This window comes from Saimiri boliviensis, chromosome 15 (genome assembly GCF_048565385.1).
Source record: "Saimiri boliviensis isolate mSaiBol1 chromosome 15, mSaiBol1.pri, whole genome shotgun sequence".
In the NCBI taxonomy this organism is placed as follows: domain Eukaryota; kingdom Metazoa; phylum Chordata; class Mammalia; order Primates; family Cebidae; genus Saimiri; species Saimiri boliviensis.
This window is the reverse complement of record NC_133463.1, coordinates 26,482,650-26,497,238: the sequence shown is the minus strand read 5'-3', so window position 1 is coordinate 26,497,238 and position 14,589 is coordinate 26,482,650. Positions and strand designations below refer to the sequence as shown.

General features: G+C 48.0%; 1 non-coding gene across 1 annotated transcript; it reads left to right on the top strand.

Annotated features, from left to right (window-relative positions):
- Positions 1 to 1,534: 1,534 nt before the first annotated feature.
- On the top strand, positions 1,535 to 1,669 carry LOC120362429 (small nucleolar RNA SNORA70). The gene has a single exon (XR_005578336.1). It is a non-coding gene; the product is annotated as a small nucleolar RNA SNORA70 (small nucleolar RNA).
- The last annotated feature ends 12,920 nt before the right edge of the window (positions 1,670 to 14,589 follow it).

Here is a 14,589-nt window from a genome sequence, read left to right as displayed (position 1 = left end):
ATATTCTTAGTGAAAATGGAGACATAAAATTTTTAGTTACTAGCAAGTTGAATCTCAAAAGTAAAAGACAACTCCAGGCCGGGCGCGGTGGCTCAAGCCTGTAATCCCAGCACTTTGGGAGGCCAAGGCGGGTGGATCACAAGGTCAAGAGATTGAGACCATCCTGGTCAACATGATGAAACCCCGTCTCTACTAAAATTACAAAAAATTAGCTGGGCATGGTGGTGCGTGCCTGTAATCCCAGCTACTCGGGAGGCTGAGGCAGGAGAATTGCCTGAACCCAGGAGGCGGAGGTTGCGGTGAGCCGAGATAGCGCCATTGCACTCCAGCCTGGGTAACAAGAGCGAAACTCCGTCTCAAATAAATAAATAAATAAATAAAATAAATAAAAAAGACAACTCCATTAAACATGGACAAAAGATGTGAATAGATACTTACCAAAGGAAGACATACTACTGGCCAATAAGCATGTGACAAAGTGCCCAACACCATTAATCATCAGAGAAATATAAAATCATAAGATACCACTACACACCCACCTTCAGATTAAGAAGACTGAAAAACTGAATGTTGGAAGGATGTCATGCAACTAGGACACTCACACACTTCTTTAGTAGGAGTGTAAAATGCTTCAACCGCTTTTGAAAAAATGTCTGTCAGTTTCTTATAAGATGAAATATATGCCTACCCTACAACACAGCAATTCTACTCTTAAGTATTTATGTAAGAGACATAAAAACCTATAACCTCAAAAACCTTGTACAAGTTCACAGCAACTTTATTTATAATAGCAAAAAAGGGGAGACAGCCCAAATGGCCATCAACAAGAGAATGGAAGCACAAACTATGATGTAGTCATATAAATGAAATAAAAGCAATAAGAAAAAGGAATTAACTACTTTTTTTGAGACCAGGTCTGGCTCATTTGTTCAGGTTGGAATGTGGTGGTGCGATCACAGCTCACAGCAGCCTCAAACCTCCCAGGCTCAAGTGATCCTCCCACTTCATCCTCCTGAGTAGCTGGAAGTATAGGCATGCAGCACCATGCCCAGCTAGTTTTTGTACACACACGCGTGCACACACACACACGTACACACACACACATACATATTTTTGTAATGCCAGGTTTTTGCCATGTTGCCCAGGCTGGTCTTGAGGTCCTGGGCTCAAGCCTTAAGTGATCCACCTAACTCGGCCTCCCAAAGGGCTGACATAACAAGCATAAGCCACTGTGTTTGGCCTGAAATTAACTACTTTTTAAAAAGTTTTCTTAAGAAGAGTAAAACATTAAACTACTATTTTAACTGACAAAAGAAAAGAATAGATACTGAACAATGTCATTTATAAGAAATTCTAGAACAGGCCAACCTGATCATCTAAGGTAGGAAAAATTCAGAACAATGGTTGTTCTGGAAACGGGGATAGCAATTGAGGTATTTGGAAATGCGTTAAGGTCATGGGAATATTCTGTATTGCACCGATAGCCTGCAATATTTCTAGTCTGAAGAATTCCTTTAAAAAACATAGAAATTGTCTGCAGCCAATTAAGCCGACTGGGTTTCTTTCCTCGTGGGGGCCCAGTGTGCAATGGCTGCAAACAGCAGCTTCCTTGGTAGTGCATGCAGCCTGTTTCCTGTATGGGTTGCTCTAAGGGACCTTGGAGACAGGCCTTCCAGGTGTATGTTCATGTGTCTCACCTTGCACTGCCCCAATGTAGGCTCCAAACAGGAGTGCGAGGTGCCTTTGGAAAGCCCCAGGGCACTGTGGCCAGGTTTCACATTGGCCAAGTGATCATGTCCATCCGCACCAAGCTGCAGAACAAGGAGCACGTGATTGAGGCCCTGCGCAGGGCCAAGTTCAAGTTCCCTGGCCGCCAGAAGATCCACATCTCAAAGAAGTGGGGCTTCACCAAGCTCAATGCCAATGAATTTGAAGACATGGTGGCTGAGAAGCGGTTCATCCCAGATGGCTGTGGGGTTAAGTACATCCCCAATCGTGGCCCTCTGGACAAGTGGTGGGCCCTGCACTCATGAGGGCTTCCACTGTGCTGCCCCCTCATAATATGAACCAATAAATTTACTTCTTGTCCAAAAAACAAACAAACAAACAAAAAACAACATAGACATTGGCCAGGCACAGTGGCTCACACCTGTAATTCCAGCACTTTGGGAGGCCGAGGTGGGTGGATCACTTAAGGCCAGGAGTTTGAGACCAGCCTGGTCAACACGGTAAAACACTGTCTCTACAAAAAGTACAAAAAGTTAGCCAGGTGTGGTGGTGGCACCTGTAATCCCAGCTATTTCGAAGACTGAGGCATGAGAATTGCTTGAACCCCAAAGGTGAAGGTTGCAGTGAACCGAGATTGTGCCACTGCACTCTAGCCTGGGCAACAGAGGGAGACTGTCTCAAAAAAATAGTAACTGTTACTCTTTCACATTCGTATTTCCTATTTCTATGCAAGATATGGGAGGTGTGATGAACATTTGTGATTCATTTTGGCTGCCCTGCATCTGAACCCCTTCCTATGTTTGTGAAATTCCTTGCCTCAGGCATGGGTGCCCACCTCCCCCTAAAAAACAAAAACGTCCAGATGCCCTATTTCCAGCTTCCCTTGCAGCTAGGATGTGGGCATGTGGCTCAGGACTCTGGGCCCAGACTTAGAGTTGACAACTAATGATGAAAAGAAACAGGGATTGTAGAGAATCCTTTCAAGTTTCAGTGGTAACGGGCAGAGGCTCAGGCTGTGGTGTGCGTGGTGCAAACCCTGGAGTCCTGGACCTTTCTGTGATGACAATGGGTTTATTCCTTATTCCTGTTCTTACTCCCGTGGGGTTACCCACTGGTGCTTCCTGCTGTACAGTCTTTCATGGTTTCTGCCCTGTTTCTGAGCCTCCAGCCTTTCAGTTATATGTTTACTGAATTTCTTTTCATTCCAAGTCAGCTAAATTTGCCTGCAACTGAGTACCTTATGACAAGTAGATTTCAACTGTGGAAGTACGGAAGATAATGAAAAGTTGAATATTTAGGATTCAAAGTAAGGCTCCGATCTGAGCCTTTGAGGCCAGGGGCTGTTCTGCATACCTTTTGTACCCCAGCAGAGAGGCTGGCCTGTAGTGAATGCTTGGCAAATGCTTGTTGATTGATTGAGACCTAAATGAAGGTGTTTTGCTTTTCATGAGCATGAATGAACATGATCCTCATGAGCTAGTCATTCCCACTTCTTCCCATGCTTGTGTTACTTGCATTTCCCGACTACAGCAACAGTCCATTCCTTGCTGGTTGGTAGTGCGCTGTCTGAGGGCTCCTTAAGCTTTTTCTGATTTCCTTTTGGACATTGACTTACGAGAAAATTGTATCCAGAGGATTTAAGTTTTCTCCAGGCCATGTTCAGATCCCTACTCTTCCTTTAAACTGAGTGATCCCATGCCCTAGTCGGACCCTGCAAGAGGCTTAAAAATCTAGTTTAGAGAAACAAGGTCAGCTCATTTCCAGCAAGTTCCTTAGGTAGGCACACCCCCTCACCTTGAGTAAGTGAGAAAGGCCATCCCAGTCACTGACTCCCACACCATCCCACTGGAAACTGGGAGGACGGAGGGGCAGCTGTAGACAGTAGCCACACACAATGCTTCCATGACATGTATGAGGACCAGGGCCCCTCTGGGAGTTTAGCAGCCACACCGGAAGCATACCTAGGACAGCTGACATGACTCTTATTCTGGAGAACAAAAGCCAAAACTGCACACAGATGTTCTATCTGGCCAAGCCACTGTCAAGGCCCTCAGGTTGACTTCATTCGCTTACCAGTGTTGGCTCTTCCTTCGAAAACGCATCTGTGCTGATATCTGCCTTTCCTGAGTCATACCAAGGTTGCCTCTGCCCAGCCGAGAATCTATGAACAGTGAACGTGAATGAAACAGCTGCTTCTGCCTCCAGAAACCACTGGAGGAGCCGTGGGGCTGGGTGACAACTAAAGTGTCTGTCTCTTCTTCTTCTTCTTTTTGTTGATATAGCTTGGACCCATGCCCTCATCAATCTACTGTCAGGGATAGATTGTATACTTTCTGTGTCCCAGTGGGTGGGCCCCCCAAAAGAGAGCTGATAATGCCCTGCCGGCAAGGGTACTGGTTTAGTTCAACAAATATCCATAGAACACTCACTTAGGCAAAATGGCATAGGGCACAGTGCCAAAAATCAGGGGTGACTCAGCTTGGAGCCATGAAGGAGGTCCAAACAAGTCTCTAAATTGAAGCAGGAGGCCCCAGGATCCCCAGGCATGCTGCAAGGTCATTGATGACAGCATCTTGTGCCTAACACCTGACCACATCTGAGCCACTAGAGACAGTACCTGATAAGGATGCAGATTCCCAGGCCCTACCTTCCGAGGTTCTGGTTCAGCAGGTCTGGGGGAAGGCCAGTCATCTGCATTTTAACAAGGACCACTGATGGTTCTGATGCAGGTGGTCCGAGGACCACACCTGGAGAAACTTCTGCTTCTAGGGGCATCTGGGGTAAAAACGTCACCCAAACCTCTTAAGGCTACACCATATCCCCCCAACAAAGGAAGCAGTAACTTTTGGCCACAGCCACTAGAGAGGAGATTCACCTGGGGTTTCTATGCTGTCCACCATTTCAAGGACAAAGTGTGCCTTCCCCCACAACTGCTTTGTGGTTAAAAGCTTCTATTGAGGGATGGTTTACTTGCCTCTAGTGCTCTGAAGCAACACGGTGGGATTTTTGTTCCTTGAAATCCCAGTCATTTTATGCTGCTGAAAATCTAGAGTTTTTGCTGCAGTGGAGGATTCTGCTTAAGGAGTACTCACCTGGGTCTGGTAATAGCTACTGCAACCCAATGGTCCTAAACGAGTAATATGGTTTGGCTGTGTCCCCACCCAAATCTCATCTTGAATTGTATTTCCCATGATCCCATGTGTTGTGGGAGGGACCTGGTGGGAGGTAATTGCCCCTAAATCTACTTGACTTCTCTTGTTCCTTGGCAGATTCAAGGGACCAGCTTTCGTGGCAGTTGGGGTAGAAGCTACACCCTGTATCAAGGGCTGTAATCCCAAGTCTGGTCCTGTTTTCCGTGAACAATATCATTGTGAACACATTAAATGTGTCTGAATGGGATTCCCATGACCTATTCAAAGGTTAATATCACAAGACTGATGTGGAGCTGGAAGCTCTGAAATGTATTTGTGCTCAGGGAAGATATGTGCTCATAATATTTGGCTTTTATTTCCCCTGGAACTTGTACACATCAGTGAGGCCTGGGGATAATGAATAACAGCATGGACAATAAATTTTAAAACAAACAAAATAAAAACTCAAAGAATACTAACGCAGACCAGTGCTAGGATATGATGTGTGTTACTAAAAGAGCAATGATTACTCCTTGGTGAGCAGATTTTATTACCCAATTCTTAGGAGCAGTAGGTGGCTGCCTCTTGACTGTATTAGTCCTGGGGTTTTAAAATCCTCAGTCCTTTACACCGCAAGAGTGGCACGTGGGGCCAGTAGGCAGGTAAGAGAAGGCACAATTGGAGGAAGAGAAACGGGATCTATGGCAGGGGCTATTGGCTTTCACTGAAACCCATTCTCCACTTCTTGCTGGGTGAGAGCTAGGCAGCATTTACCAGCCCCTCTTGGGTTTGGGGAAACCACAAACAGAATTCTGGCCAGTGGAGTGAGGGCCTCTGAGACAGCAGCCTGCTTCTTCCACACTCCTGTTCTCTTCTCCTTGCAGTGGTTCAAAGCCCTTGGGTTATGATGGAGCCACAGCTGGAAAAGCCTGGGCTCTGGATCACCATGCAGCACAGAGCCAGCTGCTGCCCTGGAACCTCCATGCAGGAAGGGGGTCTAGGAATGCACTTCTGTATTTCAGCCAGAGTGGTCTGGGATCCTTTTTTATGGTGTTTCGGGCTGCCTTAACTAAAAGCGGGGCCCACTCAGCACAGGGATTCTGGAATGGGAGCAGGGTCCATTGAGACTCTGCTTTTCAGAGAGCTCACACCCTAGGGGAGAAAAGGTGACAAGGACACTGGAGCTGGCAGTCAAGGCCCAGGATGTCCAAATTGGGGCCCCAAAACACAGCAGGGAGGGCGAGCTGTCCTCTTGTGAGATGTGAGGAGGGTCCCCTGAGCAGGGCTCTTCTTGGGCCACACCTGGGTCATGAGAAGGAGAGACGCTGAGTTCGACATGTCATTCAAAATGCTGAAACTTGAGTTTGTTTCTTGAGTGGAGGACAGCGCAAGTTAATCAGACAAATCAGCCTTCCACGGCTTCCTTTGAGGAGCTTGGTAAGAATGGAAAACCCGAGGGGCTTACAGAGCAGCACAGTATCAGGGAGCTCAAGGCACCAGGAGCTCTTCCGGATATTGGTGGGAATGGCTGGCACAGAGCCAAGGTGACAGTACCCCTGATGATGAGACTGCAGAGACCTTCCGTGATATAGGGCATGGCGAGACCCCGAGGGACAGTGTGCAAAGACTCTGATGGCACTAACAGACTCCTCTAGGAGATGGTGAGAAAGACCTGGAATCCTGAGACTTGCCCCTGAGGCTCCACTCCTGCCCTGATCGTCTCCTCCAAGACTCTGGGACCTCAGGAAGTCAATAGTACATTTCAGCACATGTGAAGTCAGCATGTGAATGATGTTCCAGTGCTGCTGATGGGGGTCACTTCCGCAAAGATGAAGACTCAGTGGAAAGACCTTGCCAAACTGGAGGGAAAACAAGGTGCTTTTCTCCAACATACTCATTTAATAAATATTTGCTTAGGTATTACAAAGACAAATAAGACTTGCCCCTGCCCTGTTAGAGGTATGTATGTCGAGAAAAGGAAGGAGTGATTCAATAAGAAAAACAGCATTCAGGTAAGCGAAAGAAGGAAAACATATCAAAATTCAGGTCATATTAGAATAATGTATATTACAATGAGTTTGACTATATTCCAGAATTACTGCTTTCAAAGTTGCTTAACATTCTAAACAATTTAGCTTGATATAAATGAGATCTTTGTGTACCCTCGGTAGGAACTGCATTTTAGCTGGTTTTAAATCTCAACAATCTCTTCCCTGACTTGCAGAAGGCATGAACCAGACCATGTGTATATAGAATCCAGGTGGGTCTGAGAGCAGCTGCAACTGAATGGAGAATGACAGGGAGCCTGAGGAAGGGAGGGAGGGGAGCCTGGGGTGTCACGGCCCGGGGCTGAGGAAGGCTCCTGCTTTTGCTGGAAGCATTGCAGTTCCCCAAATCAAGTAATCCCATTAAAACATGAAAGATCCAGAGTAAAATTAGGTTTAAAATACTATTTGCAAAGCCAAACATAGTCTAACCATAGGATCCAGGCATCTCACTCCTTGGCATTTGCCCAAGTGAGTTGGGAACTTCCATATAAAAACTTGCACACAAATGTTCATGGTAGCTTTACTCATACTTGCCGAAACCTGGACGCAACCAAGATGTCCTTCAATAGGTGAATGGGTAAATACACTGTGGCACATCCAGACAATGCAATAGTATTTGGTGATTTTAAAAAATGAGTTAAATTTGGGCCAGGCATGGTGGCTCATGCCAGTAATCCCAACACTTTGGGAGGCCGAGTGGGTGGATCACAAGGTCAGGAGTTGAAGACCAGCCTGGTGGCCAACATGGTGAAACCCTATCTCTACTAAAAATACAAATATTAGCTGGGTGCAGTGCCGGGTGCCTGTAATCCCAGCTACTCAGGAGGCTGAGACAGGAGAATCGTTTGAACCCAGGAGGCGGAGGTTGCAGTGAGCCGAGATGGCGCCTCTGCACTCCAGCCTGAAGTCCTCTTTCCCAATGTGGGTCATAGAAACTTTCAAACCCCCTTTTCCCCAAAGCCAGTCATAAAACCTAAAAATATTACTCTAACTTCTACCCCCCACCTTTCTGTGTAAAAATTTGTCATAAGAAAATCACCTAACCTGTCTTGTTTGGTTGTAGGTCATAAGACGACCCCCATTCCAGAGAGGTCCCTGCCCCGCACCCAGCAGGAAGCAGTGCTGCCCAGAGGGCCCAGGAGGAATCTAGACAGGGCTTGCTGCGTGTCCCTACTCAGCCTGTGAGCATGAGATCATTCCCTTTTCTGTCCAATCACATTTCTACGTATTTTGTTGCGTCTAAGCATAAAAATGGGCAGTGCACCCTGCATCTCTGGGTCTTCATTCTGAAGGCGCCCCTCTCATGTAAAACTATGACCAAATAGATATGTGTGCCTTTTCTCCTATGAATCTGCCTTTTGTCAGTTAATTTTTAATGAAACTTCAGAGGGTGAACGGAAAGTTTTCCTTGGCCCCTACACACGTCATTACACATTTGTCCAATCCCATAGAATGTACACCACCAAGAGTGGACCTTAGTGCAAAACAGGGACATTAGTCAGTAATAATGTCCCACACTGACGCACACATGAAAGTCATTTTATTTGTGCAAATAGGAGAGCTGACAATGTCTGTATTTGGCGCCTCTGGGGCAGGGAGGTGGTGTGCGTGGCCCCAGAATTCTGACCTGCCAGCAGTCAGGCAGGTTTACATCCTGGATCTTGGCCAATTCAGATGCTCGAGTTCTGGCCATGGGTCTACAGCCCCCTCACCCTTGCCTGCGTGGGCAGGAGATGAATTAGAAGAAGCAGGACTCACACAGGAGTGGGGAGGGCACCACTGGGAAGCTCACTGGCTCTAGGGGCAGCAGATCTGAGATGGGGTCCCAGTTCTTTCCTTTCCCATCTGTGAAATGGGGCAACAATAGTGCTTACTTCATTGGGGGTTCTTGGGGGAATAAAAGAGACATTAATTAAAGGCATGGAGCACACTGCCTGGCACACTGAAAAATTTTAATACATATTGCCAATTAACTGTTCTTATTATATGATGTCTTCCTGAAGTTTTTGGTAAGGAATAAATCAAAGGTGAGAAAATATATACAAAAACCTGACCGAGAGAGAACGTAGCTTACACACAAGAAGCGGCATCTTGGTGAGCACACTGCTGTCGTATCGTGCATTGTCGTGACATAGCCAAGGACTGATACAGGTGCTCCGGTAATGCATGGATGGGTTCCTGCTGGGCTCTATTCATGAAGGTTGAGATTCAAATTTTTAAAAATTCATGGATAAGGCCAGGTGAGGTGGCTCATGCCTGTAATCCCAGTGCTTTGGTAGGCCAAAAGCAGGCAGATCATGATGTCAAGACGTCGAGGCCACCATGGCCAACATGGTAAAACCTCGTCTCTACCAAAAATACAAAAATTAGCTGGGCATGTTGGTGCACGCCTGTAGTCCCAGCTAGTCGGAAGGCTGAGGCAGGAGAATCACTTGAAACTGGGAAGTGGAGGTTGCAGCGAACCAAGTTTGTGTCACTGCACTGCAGCCTGGAGAGAGAGCAAGACTCTATCTAAAAAAAAAAAAAAAAAAAATCCATGGGTAAAACAGCTACCAGAAAATCCCATTTGGGTTTGCATTTTGTTCTTTGGTTTTGGTGGGCAGCAATCGTGTCAGTTGCTATTTCTCGAGCTAGTGCTCTGAGGCTTACTCATTTCCCTCCCTGGTGTCCATGCTGTCTGCAGTGGGAGCATCTTTTATCAGATGACAGGAGGGGACTTCATGGATGTGCGGCCCAGGCTGCTGTGCCACTGGGCCTGCAGGAGAGGGATAGTTGCTATTAGTCCTCACAATGGGAGGGCCCAGTGGACTGTCACAGCCCAGGCAGGGAATCACAGGCCTCCCTGGGTGACCAGCTGTCCTGGCTGCTACTGGATTTGGACTCCAACAGGCTTTCCCTGGGGACAGAGATGATCTTGATCTCTGGGCAGCTGGGCTTGGTGTCCTCTGCACTGTTGGGGCACAGGATGGAGAGCTGGGGATGGCTGAGCTTAAACTCCTGCTGCTATGGAGGGCCACCTCCTTGCCCTGGATGCCCTGGGAGCCCTTTTAAAAACACAGGTCCACGGAGTGATAACTGGAGGGGCAGCACCTTCACCCCTGAAGAAGAAACCTGTGCGGCGGTGTGTGCACAAGCAACGTCTCCAGGCCTTCCTTCCACACAATGCACGAGGCCCCAGGTGTGACATGTTAGCTACATGTTGGCTTGGTCCGTACTGCAAATATGTACCCAGTGATGGGGCCATTAGGTACTTGGCTCTTAGTTGCTGTGATGAAAATTTACAAAGAATGTTCATGGGGAAAACAGCTCCCACCCACGGACAGCAGAGGAATGTTGTCCAAGATTTACTTGGATGAGTGAGACTAAGGCCTCATCCCAGCCCCAGCAGCTCTGTGACTTTTTAGTGAACATAAGGAGGTGAGAAGGGAAATGAGCCTTAGCCTCAGGGAGAACCAAGCCAGGTCTGTTTAGGGTCAGCATATTCACTGAACTCCCTCCACTGGAGGCTGTGCTAGAAACCTCAGGACATCAGCTCAACATCAAAACAGGAACAATAGTGGCAAATGTTTAGTAGTGTTTGCGACACATTAGGTGCCACAGCAACCTCTGCAGGAGAGGTGAGCAGGGCTAATATTTCGGAGGTGCACCCTTGTACTGGCTGCCTGCCATGTAATAGGTTAGTGCCTCAGCTGGTTATTGAATATTTTCAACATCAGCCCTGGGTACTAGGACTGGTTTCTAGTTTACTGATTAGGAAATCGACGTTAAGAGAGAGGGTAGTTGACTTGCCTGAGCTCACACAGCCTCGCGTGTGGCAGAGCCTTGGATTCAAAGCCAGGCTGTCTGACGCCAGACCTTCACAGTTGGCCTGTACCTCCAGGGCAGCCCGGACTTCCCCTTGGAGCACCGGCCAGTGAAACAAACATGCCCTAGAGGAATGCCCGGGTAAATGTACTGTCTTCCTTGCACAGAGATGGGCCTCTTGCACTCCCCCACTTTCCTACCGTGGCTGGGGTGAGGTGGTGGGTAGAAGGGTGTGGATTGTAGCTCACTGTCTTTCTCAGGAGTCCCACAGCAGGGAGGAGGCTCTTCAAGAGAAGACGGTAAGGCTTAAGAAGGGAAGGAGAGGACCGAGAGAAATGAAGCACGAGGGAGATCGGCCCCAAGCCTCGTCCTGAGAAAAGTAAAATCTGTGCATCATCTTCTTCCAGGGTCCGGAGGGTGGGATTTATCTGACACATTCTCCCACATGCTTATTATAGGACGAGCATTGTGTTAAGTGCTTTGCATGCATCATCTCATTTAAATCGAAAGCAACCCAGTGTGGCTGAGTGACTATTTGATGTCCATTTTACAGATGAAGAAAGTGAGGCTGAGAGAGCTTAAAGGACACACCACTCATGAGTTGCAGAGCCAGGATGCAAACCAGACCTGACTGCTGTTAAAGCTTGTGATGTCTGTAGTCATTCTTCTGTACCGTCCACTTATAGGAAGTTCAAAAACAGAGAGGGTGGGGGTTTGGTCTTTGGATTTTGTTTACATTTATGTTTTTATATGTTTATCTCCTTAGCACATGCTATGAACCAGGAACATCTATTTGTTTATTCAACTGATTTGTTAAGCCTTTTGATGGGCCAGCCCAGGTTCTGGGCACACAGTGGGAAGAAGAGATGCTGCGGTCCCTGCTCACGACTCTGCAGCACTGGGTGGGTGGGAAGAGGGAGGAGGGTGGAGGTGGTGAGAAGCCTGCTTCGCATCACTGAGAGTTTCCTGCGAGCCAGGCACTGTACTTCATGCTGAGTGATTATATCATTCAGCCCCGCGGTAGACTCTCAGGTAGACACTCTTATTTTTTCCATTTATAGATGGGAAAATTAAGACGTAGGAAACAGTTAGCCTGCCCAAGGTCTTATAGCCAATACATGGTAACGCTGGGATTTGAATTCAAGTATCTGACTCCAAAGCTTGAATAGTTTTCTCTCTCTCTCTCTCTCTCTCTCTCTCTCTCTTTTTCTTTTTTGAGACAGGGTCTCATTCTGTCACCCAGGCTGGAGTGCAGTGGCATGATCATAGCTCACTGTAACCTCAAACTCCTGGGCTCAAGTGATCCTCCTTCCTCAGCCTCCTGAGTAGCTGGGACTATAGGTACACACTACTATGCCTGGATAATTTTAGTAGTTTTTTGTAGACAGGATCTTGCTGTGTTGCCCAGGCTGTTCTGCAACTCCTAGACTCAAATGATCCTCCTGCCTCAGCCTCCCAAATTGCTGGAATTACAGGTGTGAGTCACTGTGCCCGGCCAATGCCTGTGTTGTTATTTGCTGCCTAATCTTCCTCCCTTTTGGGTGTAATGTTTACCCCAAACCTGAAGGGTAGCCATTATCAGCCTCATTTAACGAATTAGGAAGCCCAGTCTCAGTGGGGCTGGCTGTGTGCCCAAGGCCTTGCTGGGAAGAATGGGGTTCTGGGCCCAGGCATTCCAATGCCAAGTCCAGGTGTGCTTGTTACTCTTTGTGCCTCTCTGTGCAAGAGCCTTGCCGGGAACTGGGGGTTGAGGGCTCCCCCGAGCCTCCTGGCTGGACCTCATTCCAAGCGTTAGTGTAACAGGTGCTGTGTGGGGGCAGTCTGTTGTGCTCTGGTGTGTGGCTGGGATCACAGGTGTCTTGAAGTGCTTTAGGAAGCAGGCGGGAGGGGCCCTGGCCGCAGGGGTGGGGAGTACAGGGAGTCCTTGACCAGAGGAGACTTTGGAGGCATTTGTGCTGTTCGCCTGGCCTCTGTGGCCTTGGCCTACCCTGTGATTGTCATCATTTCTACGTGAGAAAAAGCAGCAGCTGATTCACAGTGAAAGGAAATGGCCGAGGTTCTGAAACTTCCTGTTTGTCTGGTGTCTGCAAAGATATCTGTGTTATGCAAATACCCTGACTCCTCAAAACGACTGCAGGTGCGTACATACACACGCACACATGGACACGCGCACACACCCGTGCACACACACACACACATGCGCATGCGCATGCCCCTCTGCTTGGCCCCATGCAGTGGGTATCCTCTGTACCCAGTAAACGGAAACATGACTCTAGGGTAGCCAGGACGCTGGGGACTCCACTGTCGGAATCCCTGATCATAGATAAGGGACAGCAGCTTTGGCCTTTGGCTTAAAGAGCTTTACAGATGTCCCTTGTAGGTGAGTGTTGGCTCCAGCTCCTGGCCCACGGCAGAGCCTGGGAGTGAGGCTGGCAGATAGGTGAGGGGATCTCCCCCAGGCCCAGGATCTCCATTTCCTCTCAGCTTCATTCCTCCCTCCCTAGGCTTCCTGACCCTGTTGAATGCAGCTCCCAAGCAGGGGGAGAGTCCAGATGATGACAGATGTTGATTGTTGACTGTTGGCTCACTGTGTCCTTTTTGCAAGCCTTTCTTTCTTTCAAAATCGATTCAGGTTTGAGCCCAGCACTGCGGCTTGCTGAGTGGGTCTGTGCTTCTGGCTTCAGGTACAGGCCTGCCTGTGGGCTGCTAGCTGCCAGCTGCCTCTGCAGTGGGAAGCTTTATAAACAGCTGAATGTAAGCTTCAGCATTATTAGGGGAAAGTGAAAATGACATGTGATTTCTAGACAGTTCTCATAGATTCAAAATAATTGTTCTCTGTAATGAGTAAAATCACACTCTCGCAACAGCTGAATGCTTTTCTCACATTCCGAGTTGCCCGAATTAGGGGAAATGGGTATAAATGGCTGCAAGAGAGAGTTTTGTGAGCTAGACATCTCTGTATAATCATATTTCATCCTTTAGTCTCTTCCTGTCTGACCCTAAGACCTTCACCTGGGAAGTGGGAGGATGGCTTGGAAGCTGATGAAGCTGAGATTAGAGGAAGGGAGTGATTGCCTGGCTCAGAGCTGGGCCCTCAAAGTCTAGGCTAGCGCCTGCCTGTTGTAAACAGAGGGAAAGGAGCAGGGGCTGGGATGGGTCAAACTGGGTGGAAAGCTTGGCTCTGTTCTTTAGAAGCAGCGTGATCTTCAGCAAGTTGCTTAACCCTTGCTAAGCCTTGGTTTCCCTTTCTGCAGAAAGGGATTATCATGGGGATGAAAGGGGATCCAGAACTGGAGCAGAGGATGGGGTGTGTAAGCGGAAGGTGGCATAAGGACAACATATGCTGAGACACCCACCACGCTCTCCAAGGGCGCCTCAGCACTGCATCAGGTCACATGGTGCCCGAAACTCATTTTTCCCCAGTTGCGCTGGTTTGTGGAATGAAAAGGGAAGCCAGGCTTCTTTCTTACTAGCTCTGACTGCCTTGCTTTAAGGATCATTCACCCTTCCTAAGGATGGGATAAAACCTTCCTGTAGAGCAGACCGATCTCCTTTTTTATCTCTACTGTTCTCTCTCTGTGGCTGTGGCCTTAGGGGCCATGCTGACTTACTTTTCACTCCTGCTTTCCCAGCCAGCAGGATAAAAAACCAGAGACTCCAATTCTGCCTTATTAAAATTTCTGACAGATGGTGCAGAGAGGTTGTTTCTTTTTTACCAGGGAAGCTCAGGACAAGTCTGGCTGCAGGAATGTTAAGCACTGATAAGAGAACATAAAATCTCCACCCTCCAGGCCCGGAATTTCCCCACTCCTGAGCCCTGGCTTCCCTGTCTGAGACAGAGACTGTCAGTCACCTACCAATTCCCAATTTCTCTTTCT